The sequence below is a fragment of the Brachyhypopomus gauderio genome, chromosome 8 (genome assembly GCF_052324685.1).
Source record: "Brachyhypopomus gauderio isolate BG-103 chromosome 8, BGAUD_0.2, whole genome shotgun sequence".
NCBI lineage: Eukaryota > Metazoa > Chordata > Actinopteri > Gymnotiformes > Hypopomidae > Brachyhypopomus > Brachyhypopomus gauderio.
The window spans coordinates 14,254,161-14,270,628 of NC_135218.1; positions in this window are offsets into that span (position 1 = coordinate 14,254,161).

The window sequence follows — 16,468 nt, forward strand, 5'->3', positions numbered from 1 at the left end:
TGTGTTTGTTCACAGAGTCACCCAGAAATCAAAGCAAGAAAACAAATGAAGAACATTGAAAGCTACAAACGATCTCCTCCAGCTCCACCTGGACACCTCCAGCCACAGCACTGCTTACGGTTAGAAGTGATGCTTGGCAACTTTCTGGTGACATTGCCAAAAAAACTGAAAACCATCAGTGATGATGTTGCTCTGAACGTAACAAGGCGTGGCCAGTTCACTCACTGCACAAATGCATAAATGTTCAGCCTTTATTTCCCCGGCGTCTTTCCCAAAGGGATCATGGTATGATCAGATCCCTTGACATGGCCTCCTATAGACTGGACACTGTGCTTTTGGTCACAGCCTCACTCGTGTACCCATGTGAAATGCCAGCTTCAGGATCAGATCAGGAGCTACAGCGAGGCACAGCACATGGTGTGTTCCCAGAACCCCTAGCAGGGTGCCTTTGAGTCTCTGCTGTTCAGACACTGTCAAACACAAATGAAGGCAGTCATCATATATGAATTTTATCGAATCTGTGAAGATGATGCCCTGGGGAGCCTACTTGAGTTCTCTTCAGCTGAGTTTGCTTGAACTTCTGTGTTGTATTCTAATCATCTAATAATCAAAACGTGATCTGTCAAAGGCCTTACGTTTTTAAGCAGTAAGATATGTAAATGAAACAATGTTGTTAAATAAATGTGCTCAGGCCACAATTTAGGTACCATCCATGTAGAAATTTGCAAATCATCATCACCTTATTCCCCTCTAGGTTCAGGCAATGTAAACAACACTGCTATTCTTCAGCTTCAGTCATCCTCACTTAGACCTCCATGAGTGAACTGTAGGTCCCCCCTGAGGTCTAGGTGCACATCAGGTAGTTCTTCCATGCCACTTTTGATCAGAGTGGTAATCTCCTAAAAAAAAAAAAAAAAAAAGAAAAGTCTGCAGGCTATCATCACTAAATTCAGCAGCATGCCATAATCCTGGCACTCATCCTTTTTCTTTGGCATCTATAACAAAGAAAGTAGGCAGATTTATTTATATATCTTTTCGTCTGAAGTACAGCTCAGAGAGTTTTTGGACATGACACTCAACCTTTGAAACGTACATACCAGCAATGATGCAAGACGTACATATAAAAGGTCATAATTCTGCCTAAATTCCAAACGGATTTAAAAGATCACCAGAGATTACATAATCACAAATATTATTTTTAATCCCCAATGCTTAGTAAAAAAATAAAAATAAAAATCACAAAACCATAAAACCTGGACATAGATTACTCCAGAGGTTATTTTGCATGAAAGCAGCGCACTGTGTGGTGGAAAAGAGTGGTGTTTCAGCTGCCTAAGGCCAGGAGGTATGATACAAGTGCCAGACTTCTCAATGATGAAAGCTCTCAGTGCAGGGGAGGCTTAAGCTAAGAGCTCGGAGCAACAAGGCTGCCCGCTTTTCAACTTAACATTTCTCTCCCAGTCTCCCATTCTCTTTCTCTCTTTTCCCCCCCTAGGCAAAGAGGGGCGAGTTTAGAATCTCAACACCTTCGAACGAGCCCCCCCACGCGGGTCTGTATAGGGAAGGCGGCGGTGGGATGGGGGCCGTTTTGATGGGGAGCAGCTGGAATCTGAACCAGAAGGGGCCAGGGTCCCAACGGGCACCACCGCTGCCTGGCCACGCTATGCCCTGTGCCTCCGAGCGGGCGGTGCGGAGGAGAGGAGTGCTCTTACAAGCCGCCGCTTTGATCTTTTTATATCAGCAACTCGCAGCGCTGCGTTTCCCCTGTACAGCTTTTATCGAGGTTTTATCACCTTTAGTTTTGTGCTCAGTGGGTCTTTACAAACAGTAGATCTCTGGATAAGAAGAGGTGGGCTAAAGGCTGTGGCCTTTCTGTTGTATGCATCAAAGTGCTAAAATATTTTTCTACAAAATGGAATTTAATTTCTGCATCTGTAATAACTTTTTTATGTCGGACCGGATGATACTAATAAAATTATGATGCAAATGACGAATTTGTTGCAGTAAAAATAAAATCAATAGGAATTCATGAAAAGACACAATATATCAGTTAAAGTGCCTAATGCACACCTTGTACCTTTACCTATAATCATAAATCAATGCCAGAATTAATCCTTTGGGGTTTTAGTACATGCATAAACTAAAAAAAGCAGCTAGGGAAGTTTCAGTGTTGATATTTGTCAACCGTCCAGTAGGTGCAGGAACAGTAAGAGAACTTGTCACATGCAAAGTCATAAATGCCCTCATTTCACTGCCAAGACAAAAATATGATGCAATTGCATGCAATGTTTTTTTTTTTCAATAAATGCTGTTCTATGACTGTGTTGTTACTCTCAGTCTCCGTCTTATGGTAATCCTCTGTGTTATACACTTCATTTTTTTTTCTGCAGAAAGGTGAAGAAACGAGAAGCGAGTCAGGCTGCACCCAGCAGTGAAACTGAGAGGCCTGGAGAGGGAGTTAAGGCATAAAATCACCTTCTTAAGCAGTGGGAGTTAGTTAAGAAAAAACGGTTTGGGCTGTGCTACCTAACTGGAAAAAAAGGCCCATGGAGTGAATCCAGCTCCAGGAGCGAATGAGTCTCCGAAGGGGAGTGTTGGCTCAAGGCCCAGGCCAAGGCACGGGGCGCGGGGAGAGGCAGGGCTGCAGCGTGTAACCTCGGCCCTGTTTATGTTCCACATTCTGACGGCGGGGAGGCCTTAAATTGGATCCATGCTGCAGGGGATTAGGCCTATGAACCCTGGGATGTGTGTGCGTGTGCGTGTGTGTGTGTTGAAGGGGGTTGGACGGTGTAGAATGGAGGGAGGCAGGCAGACATGTGTCCTCAGGGGTTGGGAAAAAGTGCTACCCACACACCATGCAGACACACAAACACACACACACACACGCATATCATCTCCTTCTTCCTTTTCCCTTAGTCTGGCAGAGGCCAATGGATCTTCCGCGCCGAGGCCTCCATGTGTGGCGGATGTTTTCCACGAGCGAGGCGGCCAGCTTGGCCGCAGCTGTCCAAACCGCAGGGCCCGAGGAAGGGGAGGAGAAGAGCAGCGTGCTGGGAGGAGCAGCCCTGTGCTCCTGGCAAAGGTCAGACAGTCCAAGACGGCTGCGAGTGTGGGAAATGTGCAGAAAGGCATGTGCAAAATGCCGTGTGCCATGGTATCGTTTTTCCTCCACAACTGCCTGACGGAAAAGATTCGGTAACACAAGTGTATGTTTGCAAGCGTGCGTGCATGCGTGTGCGATGTGTGTGTGTGTGTGTGTGTGTGTGTGTGCGTGTGCGTGCGTGAGTGCGTGAGTGCACTCACGCACGCACAAGCATTAAAAAAGGAAACTTGTCAGAAATGTACACATGCTTTGAGAGAAGGTCTGACTGTTGTAGAATGTTTTTTCATCATTAATCACATGTGCTTATGATGTCTGCAGCTCTCTGTGAAATATTCTGTTTTTAATTCTGTTCAGTGACAAGATGATTGAAAGGGGAATTCCACAATGTTTTTTTTTTTGTTTTGTGACAGTACACCTCAGAATTATTATGTTATGTTATTCTAAATGCATGACTGCAATATATAAATACATATATAATACACACACACACACACACACACACACACACACACACTGTATTTAGAGCATTAGGCTCCATCACATATCCAGATATGTGATACAGATATTACGCAGGACCCTCAAGCTCCCATGTCCCATCGAGCTTGAAGGAAAGAAATACAGTATAACCCTAACCATAACAGTAACCATAGATAGATAGATAGATAGATAGATAGATAGATAGATAGATAGATAGATAGATAGATAGATAGATAGATAGATAGATAGATGGTATATGAAAATGAGCATGTTGAAATATTGCAGGCAGAGCTTACATGACAGTGAAACAGTGAAAGTGCTAGATGTTGACTCTCTTTCGTGGAAAGAGCATGTGTGGAGAGTTCAGCATGTATGAGAATGATGATACAAATGCACCTTCCCTCCTGCAGAATTCACCTTAATCTGTCCACTGGCATTCGTGTCCTACATGAACTGCCAGCTAAGCAGATAACTTCCCTCCCCTTCGCCTTTGTGTGCGCTCGGGACTCCTCCATTCACTCCACCGCACCTGTGAAGATAGATTATCCTGGTTATTTGCTTTCCCATGCCTGAGACAAACCCTCCTGTGAACTTGCTCTGGAGACTATACACACACACACACACACACACTCACACACACCTTTCCCCTTTATCCAAATAGGATGTATCTGAACAGGGTTTATGATGGCAGTGAATAGCGTGTAAATATGATCTTACCCCGACTCCTTTATGGCCAAGGCAGCATCTTCAGTCCTACTTTGAGAGGCCTTTATATCCCCTGACATGCATTCAGTGGAATGGCATTGAAAAGCCTCAATAAGTAGAGTCCCCACAGGACCCTGCTCTCATAATAGGGACCCGTTCATTACCATGAATAACACTGACTGTCATTCCATTGTTTTCTGAAGCAGCTGATTTGGAGTCCTTTAACAGGTAAGTGTTTTAATAGTAGCAGCATCCCTCTTCCTCCCCACATGGACTGAGGGAGGTTTCCCTGACGCAGGCTCTGGTGGGCATCACCAGAGAGCCGGATTAGCGGGATGCTAGCAGGGGGCTTATTAGGGGAACCAGAAGAAACACTGGAAATTAACCACCAATGTGCATTTTTATGTTTTGGGGTTATTTGAATTTGCTAAACAAAGAAAACTAAACAAAACAATAAAAAAGTGCCCCTTCCCTGCCAATAGGTGTTGACATAGCATTTTTGGACACTGTGGAGGGATATTCAGATTTGATAGACAAATTATATAACAGATTTGAATTCAGTTTTCAATTCAGTAATACTTTTAGTTTGGGGGACAAAAAAATGTTCCCATTTTGTTGTCAAGCATCATTATTATTGTTACAGAGCTGGTAAATCAGCCTCCTGTGCTGCACGACGTGTGTGGCTAGCCTGAGGGACTGCTGCCCGCTAGCTGGCTGGACCGAGCTGCTCCCACTGCTGCTCGACGTGAGGCCCTTCGGTAACCTGCAGGCGTCTGTCCCCGAACCGGTGTTTATGTTCTGTGTAATTGCAGACCTCGGCCTGGGGTAGACCTTTCTCCACGCAAATGGCGGAGCAGGGTTTTTAAAACCCATTTACACTCCAAGGACTTCTGCTATAAGCAGCAACATGCAAAAATACACGCACACACACACTGAGTTTATCGAATCCAAATGACCTATGGATCAGGACAAGGACAGCAGAGGCCACTCTAAGCTGACCCTTCGACACCTCAGGAGGGTGGACCAAGTAGTGCGACAGGTATATGTGTTGATACTGAATGTTTCGACCTCAAACATAAAAAAAAAACAATAATGCAGTAGAGCTTGCAGAGAGTGTTCAGTTTGCTATCTAAGCATATCAGCCATTTCTGTCTGACCATGTAGGGCCTGATAACATCATAAAAAACATTTACTGGCTAAAGTATTTGTTGAAGAAATATATTGATTTTTCTTTTGTAATATATGGACAAACATTCGGCATGAAATAAGCCCCAGTGATGTCTATGAGAGGCAGTGAAATCCACCCTCTGTGTTTAATGTGGCGTGTCTTGTTCTGCTGGAGGGAGGAGTGTTGTAAGTGTTAGAATAGCCCTGAATGCTCTGATGACTAACGCCACCTATAATAATCTTCAAAGATGGAGGGGGGGGGGGGGCACATTTGGCTATTTGTCCACTTTTTCCAACGCATGCACATGTGCACACCTGCGTGCATAAACACACATACACATTCCCACACAGGGCTACACCCACATGTGTTAGCACACACACACACACACACAAACACAGTTTCTCTCTATGCCTTATGTCTCTCCTGATGATTTACATTTCAGTATGCTGCAGTAAAGATACTGTTTTCCTGCAGGTGTGCCATCAAAGGCTGCAGTGTGCCTCCATCGAGGTTACTAGCACATATACAGGCTGCTCCAGGCCATGGGTGGGGAGACCATGTGGGGGGCGTGTCTGGGTTCAGTGTGTCATAGGGTCAGCCATCCTTGGGTTTCGTATTCTGCTCCACCGGGAGGCCACCTCCCAAATGTCTTCTCCCCGTTCCACGGTACAGCTACTCTGTGTGGTAAGGTCTGTGGAGTAATAAAAATAGTATTGGTATCATATGCAACCCAACCAGTGTGTTGGTGTGTGGTGTTTAAAATTAATGTGTTTGATATAACTTGATATTGTAATCATGTTTGGATGGTCTCGTGGTATTGAATGGGGTTATGGTTGGGACTGGGTATTAAAATCACAGCCATTCACAGCGTAAGGGTTAAACATTTTTAAGGCCTGACCACTCAGTGAGCTTATCTCTGAGGAGATAGAAACCTGCAGATCTTCTGTTTTCTCTTAACTCTTAGGCATTTATAGCATGGATAAGCTTTCATGAAAGAACGCCTTTGAAAGAACATAAGAAATATTTCCTATATTTTCTCATTTTCATTTGCACATCAAAGCTGTCAAGCAGAGAGAAGCTCCTATGTTTGGCCTATCAGGTCTCTACATTGGCTCTGGGTCTGGTGAGGTGCTAATGAGACTCCCCATGTCACCTGTGCGCAAATGCACTACCTTACACCTCTATAAAATTCATCTATAAATGAATGTAAGCAAAATCAGTAACTGAAGTGATGAGGCTATATGATATTATTTGGCTCTCCCTTGTTTCCACGTACGTCACTGACTTCACCCCGCGTGTCTCTGCACCATCATCAGTTCAGCGAGGAATCATGGGAATGTGATTTTCCCATCAGTGACAAAGGAAAGGAAAATTGGAAGGGGCAGCTGCAAATGTGGATGCTTTGTGAAAGCCTTGTGGCGGGCGGCTGGAGTGGAGATGGCATGGAGTATGGCTTCAGAGGCTCGTGTGCTGGAGCCAAGAGACACTGGTCGCCTTTGACAGGGATGGCTATCACTCGCATCCATTGGCAAACTACAATACCATGGCTAAAACAAATCTACTCTCTGCAATGGCTGGAACCTTCTGAATGATGGGGAGCAAGCATGCTGGCATCAGCCTGTTCTCAGTAAAGTTTTTTTTGGTACCCCTTTCTATGTGGCCCGGGGCAGATTCTCTGGCAGGCAGGGCCATGACAATGGTCTTCCCACGATAAGATAAGGATGGCCTGGGCGTTATGAAAACGATGGCCGCTAGCGGTGTGCCGACTGAGATTCTATATCTGCTCTATGACGAATGCCAGAGATGGAGCTTTTTGGTGAGTCGATGTGGGCAGCATTGTGATGGATTGGCTCTGTACCCAGGAAGAAACCAAAGTGGTCCTTCCGAAAAAGAGTGCGGTGTAATCTGGCTTTTTCATGCCCGTTGCGGGCCTCTGATAGCTGCAATGGCATGGATTTGTATCCCAGTTACAGTGAAAGGGCTGGCGATTTGGATCGAGCTTAAAAGTGAAGCAAGAAAGCCCTGGAAAATCAGCGCTCAAAGGCACATTTCAAGTGGAAACATCTTCTTTAAGGCATTCATTCCTTGGTGGTTGACAATCCTATTAGAACACCAACATATTGTAATTAAGAGAGAAAAGGTATATAAAAGAGGAGAAAATAATTTGGGGCCATTTAATTGGGGCTAACGCTACAGCGCTCCACATTTCCTTTGCTGCATTGATGTTTGAGTGGCATGCTCAGCTTCTGTCAATTTTCCATTGTCTTCAGTGAAAAAAAGAAAGACACTCACTGGAAAATAACGTTTTCTTTTCTTGGAGATTTTTTGAATCAGATGAAAAAGAGAGGGAGAGTGAGGAAAAAAAAACAACAAACCATCTAAGGAAAAGCACCAAGCCCAATGATCCACAATGCCAGTAGCCTCAGACACAGAAGCCCCTTTGCATAAACACCATAGAAATAAAACAGCCCCCTGTTGCAGAGTTCTTAATATAAGGCACTTTACTCATCAGCAGAGGCACAAACACTTTGTTTCCTTCTGTCACTAATGCTGAAATTCTAGTGCCTTGAACCTGCAGATTATTTCTATACTCTTTAGACAATATTTTCCGGATAGACACAACCTGCAAATCTCCTGAACTCATTTTGCATAGCACAACCTTCATCACAAAGCACAATTAACCTTATGTTGTTACACTACTACAGGGGTGGCCAACCCGTCAGAGACCAAGAGCCACTTTTTTTTACTGTGTTACGGCAAAGAGCCACATCATACATGGACATGTACTGTAAATAGTTGACGGGGGGGGGGGGACAAAATGCAAAAGTATTAGCGGCTCGCTAGGCTTGTAAACAAACCGCGCACCAGGTGAAGCATTGTGTCGCCCTCAGAGTTGATGAGGTAACCGGGCCACGGCACAGACCGTTAGTGCAGGTGAGAGTGGACCGGCTGGGGAGCCGCATGAAACCAGGCAAAGAGCTGGTTGGCCACTCCTACACTACTAGAACACACTACTGCTCAAAATCCAAAACTCAGCCATCATGATGAAACACAATCAACACAAGGATTATTATTATCATATTCTATTATTAGCTACATTTATATAGCGTCTTAAAGGACATTTTACAGACAGAAATCAGCTTTTACTACCAAATCATGAACAGAAAAGGATATCATAGCAGTGCAGTTTTAATCAGTGCAGTTTAAATCCATACAGATGGGCAAGAAATGAAAGAAAACACCTTAATTAATGAGTGGAGACCATTTAAAATGTTCCCAGACAGATGGGCTGTATCATGCAGTCAATACAGAGCATTCACAAACAGCCTGAGCGTCCCCAGTTCAACTTGATGTTGGATCAATATGGAAAGAAGGATCATTACAGCATTTTTTAATGGCAAACAGGCAAACGATGCATATAATTGAATAAATACTTTCAAGTTTTACAAAGGAAATCTCTTTATGGCAAAACCTTCAACAACATTCACCAAACACACAAATTGCAATCTCATAAACTTGTTTTGCATAGCTACAAAGATGTTTGATCTTAAAGTACAGTTAACCTTATGTTAACATTAAGAACACCTTACATTTCAAAACACAAATCAGTCACTACAGTGAAACTCAGACAACAGTCCGATGTCATGATTTAAATACTAACAAACCTAATTGTTCTAGACACCAAGTTCTAAAGGCGTGAATTGACCTCAATTTTTTTATCAAAGTGGCAAATGACTTTGAGAAAGGGTTGGAGGATGAGTTTATGTCACCAGGGATTCAACAGGTGCAGTGACTAAAAGGACCACTGCCTTTGGACATATGAGAAACGCATGAGTAAATAGTTAGAAAGTTGGGGCCAAACATTCATTCAGTGGCATGCTTGGGCATTACTGCAACATGGGGGAGAGGGCAGGAGCTTTATGGCTTCAGTGTAATTATTCAATACAGAGATCAATGAAAAAAATGTTTATTCCCTCTGAGTTTTAGGAAGACTGAATCTTTAAGATGGATTGGTTTGATTTGCACCTTCAAGTAACCATCCACACAAGGCTCCATTCTGTCGAAAGAGCCTCGTGTGTAAATATTTATTTGAGAGGAAGCCAGGGTCAAAGGAAGATTTGAAGCCGTCACCACTACTCAAAAACTACTCAATCAACTCAAGTACTTTTTAAAAATGTATTTACTGGATTGTTTTGTGCACCAGCTTGTTTAGTGGGGGGGGGGATATTTGTAAATATCTTTTTGTTATTGTAAGTATATCTAAGTTTGCAATGACGTTACGCAGTAAGACGTGCCAATGAGTCAATGATAATGGCTGTGTCTATCATGGGCTGAGATTGAATTGTGTTATAGCCCAGTGAGGTGGCCTCAATGTCCATAGCACCTGTTGCCCTTTCACTTAACACACTCTTAAAACTAATACCCAGCCATCGGTGCATCAGGTAGAGTTTCATTCCAAAGGTGCAGCAACTTTAACTGTCTGATGTCTAGCATGCTTCCTCTGAGGGAGACTGCAAGTGTGTTTCAAGAAATCTAATATTTATGTAGAATGCAAGGTATATCTGTTTTTATGGCTGTAGCGAAGAGCAGATGATCTGAGAAGAGTCTGACTAAAAAATTGGTATCAGTTATCTGTGAATTATGTGTGCCATTTGAATGGAAAACAATGACGGAGGACTCAACCTCTTCCTACAAAAGATTCACCCAGTCACCATATGATTTGGAAAGGGTTATCTCTTTATAAGACTTTTAAATGCTATATGCCACAATGCTATATATGGATTTAAATGTACTACCCTACTGTGTATTTTCATCAGTGATTCTGTAATAGTTGAACTGGAAACAGAAGGAAACAGCTTACATGGGCGTGAAGTAAATGTGCTTGCTGTGTGCAGCATTCCTCATTTGGGGTGTTGGTGGTTGCAGCATGAATTTGTGTGTAATGTGACTGCACAACAAAATGTAAATTCATGAGTTGGTACTCATTTTCAGAATATCAGTATATATGTCTCTCAAAATTCTGCCTGTTGTCATGTTGGAGCAAATGGTGATGATTCCTGTTTCAGAATAACAGAATCCAACAGTGCATGTAAGCATGTTATCATCAAGGCCATACCTGAAAAATATTCAACGTCTGAAAAAAGTAATACCACTATATCTCTTTTGGAGTTTGAGCTGGCTTGAAGCATTGCTGTGTAGAGAAAGGTATTAGTAGTTCCTTAACTCTTTGAACAGGAATGGAAAATAAACACCAAAGTGAATAACTCCCTAAAGCCATTGAAACTCAGTGAAACACTAATTATATGTGAATTACAGGCACTTCATCAGAAGAGGAGGTCACTACAACAAAGAAAGATGTGATTGCTCTCCAAATAAATGTAATTCAGTGCTAAGGAGCTTATACTTCTTGTTATCCACCCAAAAGAGAATCATACATGAAGAGCACCATGGGGAGAGCTATCTAAGAGATTACTACTTCACTGGGGGCTTTCTCACCGTTCACCTACCCACCATTAAGTTCAGGTCAGCCATCTCTAATTGTAACCTTTTTTTTGGAAGTGGAGGTAATCCAGTCCTCCCTCATGGGTTTAGGGTAATGAACATTACTGCCCGGGTCACTGGCATGCAATGAATGCCATAGAATGATGACCACCAAGGGGAAGGGTAATGCCTGATTTGATGAGCATTCATGTCTTGAGAGGTCTCCACTTATAGCCAGAGCTATAGCCAGAGCTATAATGGTCCATTCAGGTGTCTGAGGGAGTTTGTCCATTCTTAAAGTGGCAAAAGAAATTTGGAACCAACCCAAGTTGATTCTGTGGATTGTTGCCCAAAGGACAGGTGTGGATTTGTGTACAGACATTAACCATACATGCACACATGACCATACATACATAAACTCATGAATACATAAAATGTGGGCCTTTGATATGGCTTTTACACACACCATCCTGTGGCCCTTGTCATGGGCAAAGTGGTTATTTCCACTGTGGCAAAAGACCTCAGATCATCTCTATTGATGAACAAGTAAATGTTCTTCATCCAGTCAACGGATGGTGGGTGATCTACTCTTAAAAGGAAAGGCCAAAATACCTTTCATGAAGGAAAAACAACAAACAATACAGCAATGCATGAATAGAAACAAACATTTTTCCTTTGCCATAGCAAGTTATATTTTCCGAGTATAGAGGAGAAGAGCACGGATGCTGTTGGGTTAAGATGAAGCCCATCGTTTCCTCAATATTGTCACATTGGAGTCTTTTTATGTCTCCCTCCTGGCTGGAAATGGGGAAGGAGTCAAAATCTCTCTCTCTCTCTCTCTCTCTCACTCCCTCTCTGTGTCTCTCTCTCTTTCTCTCTCTCTCTCTGTTTTCTGCAACTCCCTTTTGTGCATCTTCTTCCTGGCCAGCTCAGGCATTCGGAAGGGCCTCGGCATGGTAACTGGAGCTCTGGGGGGTCTTTCTGCCAGACGTAGCTTATGGAAAAAGCTGAATTGTAGGGAGCAGCAGGCAGCCTGAACTGCGGCAGTGGCCTCCATACAACTGGAATAATATGTGCGCCAAGGTCAAGGGTCATGTCACTCCTGCACTCCCCAGCTGCACGTTCTCTCTACCTGCCCTGCTCCCACCAGCACATGTGCACAGGGGGAGACCAACATTGCTAAGCAAGAACTTTGAACACCGAGACGAAGTGGATCAGACAAACTAATTTCTATGTCAAACTCTTGATAGAGAGGAAATGGATAAATTACATGGTACATCCATAAGACACATGTGGATAGGATTGTCTTTAGGAAATCCAAGAAAGTTGTAATAATGTAAAGTTATTAAAAACCATTAGATTTTACTGCATAGTAGCCTTCCATGATACACGATTATAATAAATCCTAAAAAAATTTTAGCATTTCCAACTCATATTTTGCTCATTAAACTCATTAAATGGCTTTGAAAACATTTGTACATAGTCATGGTGACTGGCTCAGATATCAGTGTATATGTGTGTGTGTGTGTGTGTGTGTGTGTGTGTGTGTGTGTGTGTGTGTGTGTGTGTGTGTGTGTGTGTGTGTGTGTGTGTGTGAGTGTGTGTTTCTGGCACATGTACCAATGGCCTTGTTGCTTTCCTCCTTGGAGCTGGACAGGTAATGAAGGATAACACCAACCATTTGGACAGGCAATCAGTCCCAGTGCTGCTCGGCCTTCTTATCTTATCTCCACCCTGAGGGAGCCACGTGCCCACATGCACCATCAGCCACGGGACCATAAACACGGCACTCTTCTGTGCCAGATGATTTTCTCTGATTAAGATCTGCAGAATAAGTCATTCACTGGACAATAATAAAGCCGAACGCTGTAACCTCTCTGGTAACGGTTCTGAGACAATGCTCTTCATCTGGTCAAGATATGCTTTTATGAAGAGCCTAAAAATTATGTTGTCATCGCAATTTTCTTAAACGCTAAACTACGCTCAATTATTTCCCCATAAAAGAAACTGTCCTGCATCAGATGTGCCATATGAATATCAAAAAAAAAAATAATGGTTTAAATGCCGTTTATCTAACATACTGCCATAGATCAGATGTGCCTCACCACTATCAAAATATACTGGAAAAAAAGTCACAAGATTAAGGCCAGAGTAGCCGACCCCAGACTCTGCCTTGCCTCAGAGCCTTCAGTCAGTCCACGTCAGAGCCAGCAGCCTCAGCTGCTCTTCCAAGAAGCTGTCATGGATGATGTACAGGCACGTAGGCTGTCCTCTGACCTGCCATTACCAGTACATTAACCTCCTCAGAGACTGACTTCTCCAGCCCTAACACCCCCTGACCCCGAGTCTCCTCTCAGGTCTGCAGGGGTTACTCCATTCCCTCTGTGCTCAGCATGGACGCTGCATTGTGGCCTTCTTCCTCTTTGTGCCTGTTTTTTTTTTTTTTTGGATAATGTTCCCCTTGCTTTCACAAACACCATCAAACATCTCACCCCTCCTCTGGTGGAAACGTGGGGCTCAGCATGAGAGCTCTCTTGTGGGCCGCTGAGGGCGAATCAACCAGGGGGGCTGCAGGTACTGTTCGGACAGCCTGGTGGGTGAGAGGCAGCGGGACGCTGCTGGAAATTAGTGGTTGGTTGGCCTCTCATTCTGCTGGTGTCAGGCGCGGGCCCCTGATGAGAGATTTGTTGATATGATAACTTGATTAGACTGCAGACTACAGGACATGTTAGCAGAGAGTCTGAGAGCTGCTCCTGCTTGTTAACCTCCCATCAGGGGATCACTGGGAGTCCTAATTGGTTAATTGGGCAGCCAATAAATGGCTATTTATTTTTTGCAGCAGCTCAGACTGAATCTTGAGTACAGTCTGAGCTGACAATCTACATGGAATCTGTTAAGGTGCTAAACAGTATATAGATCCAAAATCAGTAATCCAATCATTGCAAGGCTAAGCCTTACAGTTTTACTTTAAATATTGGGCATTTTAAATTTGTATAGATTACACTAAGTTGTAAAACTGTCTATGAAGGAAACTGTTCTTTACTATGTATTAGGTTTTTTGATGGCTTACCTCATTGTTCAGAAATGGTATTTAAAGAAATGGCCTGGCATTGTGTTTACCTATTATGCAACCTAAGGGGTCTTATTGGAAAGAATTAAATACAAAAATATATTTGCTTGCCAATAAGTATTTAAAATTTATTAATACAAATTTTAGATTCAGATTAATTGAACCTAAAAAAATATTTTAAAAACACCAGATTATTGCAAACTATCTCAGGGTTTCAGCCTCTAGGTTGTTCCATGCTTTCATGTCAAACTTCAGAAATAACCCAATTAATCAATTTAGGCTTTGCATCTCCAATGCCTCTTTGTCTATGCCATTTGCATCAGAAAACCCAAGTGTTGAGCAGGGTGTTTAGGCTGAGGCTGTTCAACTTTTGATTCTTTTTTTTTCCAGAGGCTAGATGAAATATGCATGCATTACATACCCATCCCCATGGTTACAAAATACCACTGCTTATCACCATAGGAATTCTTGAATATGAACTCGCATGGCTCCTTTTCAGTATGTGTAGTGAATCATGCTTTTCCCATCCCCTGGGTACTCAAAATATCAAACCCGATCATATATATGTTAGGAGCCTGCTTTTGCATGTGTAAAAGGCAAATATTCAACCATGAGATTTATAGGTTAATTGCTTTACAGAGAAGAATAAACAAAATAATTATCTAAAATACTCTAAAATCCCATTGAATTGTAAAAGTGAACAATTTTGTTTCTTCTTGAAATCTTTGTAGTTGAAAAAATTTCTTCTTCTTGAAATTTGTAGTGGATCCTTTCTTTTTTAATATATTTTTGGTAGACATGGCAATCTATTGGAGCTTAACAATATCTTATTTTAACATAACCATACTCTTCAATACCTAATGCATCAAATGTGATGTCTAGACCAATGGTCACAGGTGGTCTTGAAGCAGTGTCAGCATATAAAAAAATATAAAAATGTTACAACACTGACACCAAGTGGCCAGTTCGTAGTGTATGTGTGTCCTGTATATAGACCAATTATATGCAGTTATTAAAGTCTGAACGATGCCTATAAAAGTATTATTTTGCATTCTCTTTTCATGACTAATTTTACATGACTTGTTCTAAGCATACTAAGTGTAAATCTTTCCAGTACAATATGTATATATTTAAGATAGTTCTTAAATCTCATATGAAAGTCAAAAAGAAAACTTAAAAATATATATTGATATTTTTTTTTGTTGTTTATGACATAATCTCATTGTAGACTTCCAACTCCATATATCACAGCATATAAGGACATATTTGAAAATCTGGATGATAATGGAGTAGCATTGTTCAGGGTCTATCTCACTCACCTGTGTGTGTTTGTAAATTCAAATGAAGAACTCTTGATTAACTAGTGCTCAAAAGTGTTTAATTGTCTCCTCAGAAAAAGTATCCTAAGCTGCACAGATAGATCCAGAAATCTCCTTACAAGCAAATACTCCCCAAGCTACACAGGTGCCCCTGCCTCCTGATCAGACACCACTGCAAAATAAGGCAGATGATTTGCTATATTTTGGGATTCAGTAGAAATGATATGAATTGTATTACAAAACAACTGCTCAATCTTCAGCTGAAAATATCAGCATGCAAAGATCAGCATGACATGATAATCCTTAAATCCATTTAATCATCACAAAAACCTCATTTCTAATTGTCTTACATGCATTAACATTAGCATGTGTAGTGGTATGGCCAAAACCAAAAAGTAACTCCGACTACGCCACCCCCGGGGGTATAAGCTCCCGGGGGACAGTAAATTTTGATCCTCCGACCTCCCAAAATTAGTCCCAAATTACCCAGGTTCCCGCACACTTCAGGTTCTTGCAATACACAGAGACAGGGTCAGGATAGAAATGTTTATTAATAACAAGGTCAATTTATAAATCTATTTAAAACCCGCACTCCCAAACACACACCAACTCACTCACACATTGGGTATACTCAGCTCCAAATCACACAACTCCAAAATGGCAAATAACTCAAATAAAGAACAAAAGAAATATTATGGGCCTTATGCCTGCCCTCCCCAGAGAATGACTGAGCACACCAAGCAGCAGCACGATAATCCCCCAAAACCCAGTGATCACACACAAGAGTTTACGCACGTGATACAGATAGTACACCCCAGCGGCACCGCAGATATCACCCCCCAACAAGGGCACCACAAACGGCCCAACCACCCCCCAGGAGGAACCCAAGGCCCAACGAAATTGAAACCAAAGAAACAAAGCAAATCCACACAGCGATAAAGTAACCCAACCAAAGCAATAAACACAAGAACTGGATACCCACTTACACACACACACGCGCGCGCACACACACACCCACACACGCGCGCACACACACACCCACACACGCGCGCACACACACACCCACACGCTGTCGTACGCAGGGACCGACACTCGGCCCCGCTCACCGTAATGCCGCCGTTGGCGGGGTCAACACCATGTGCGAG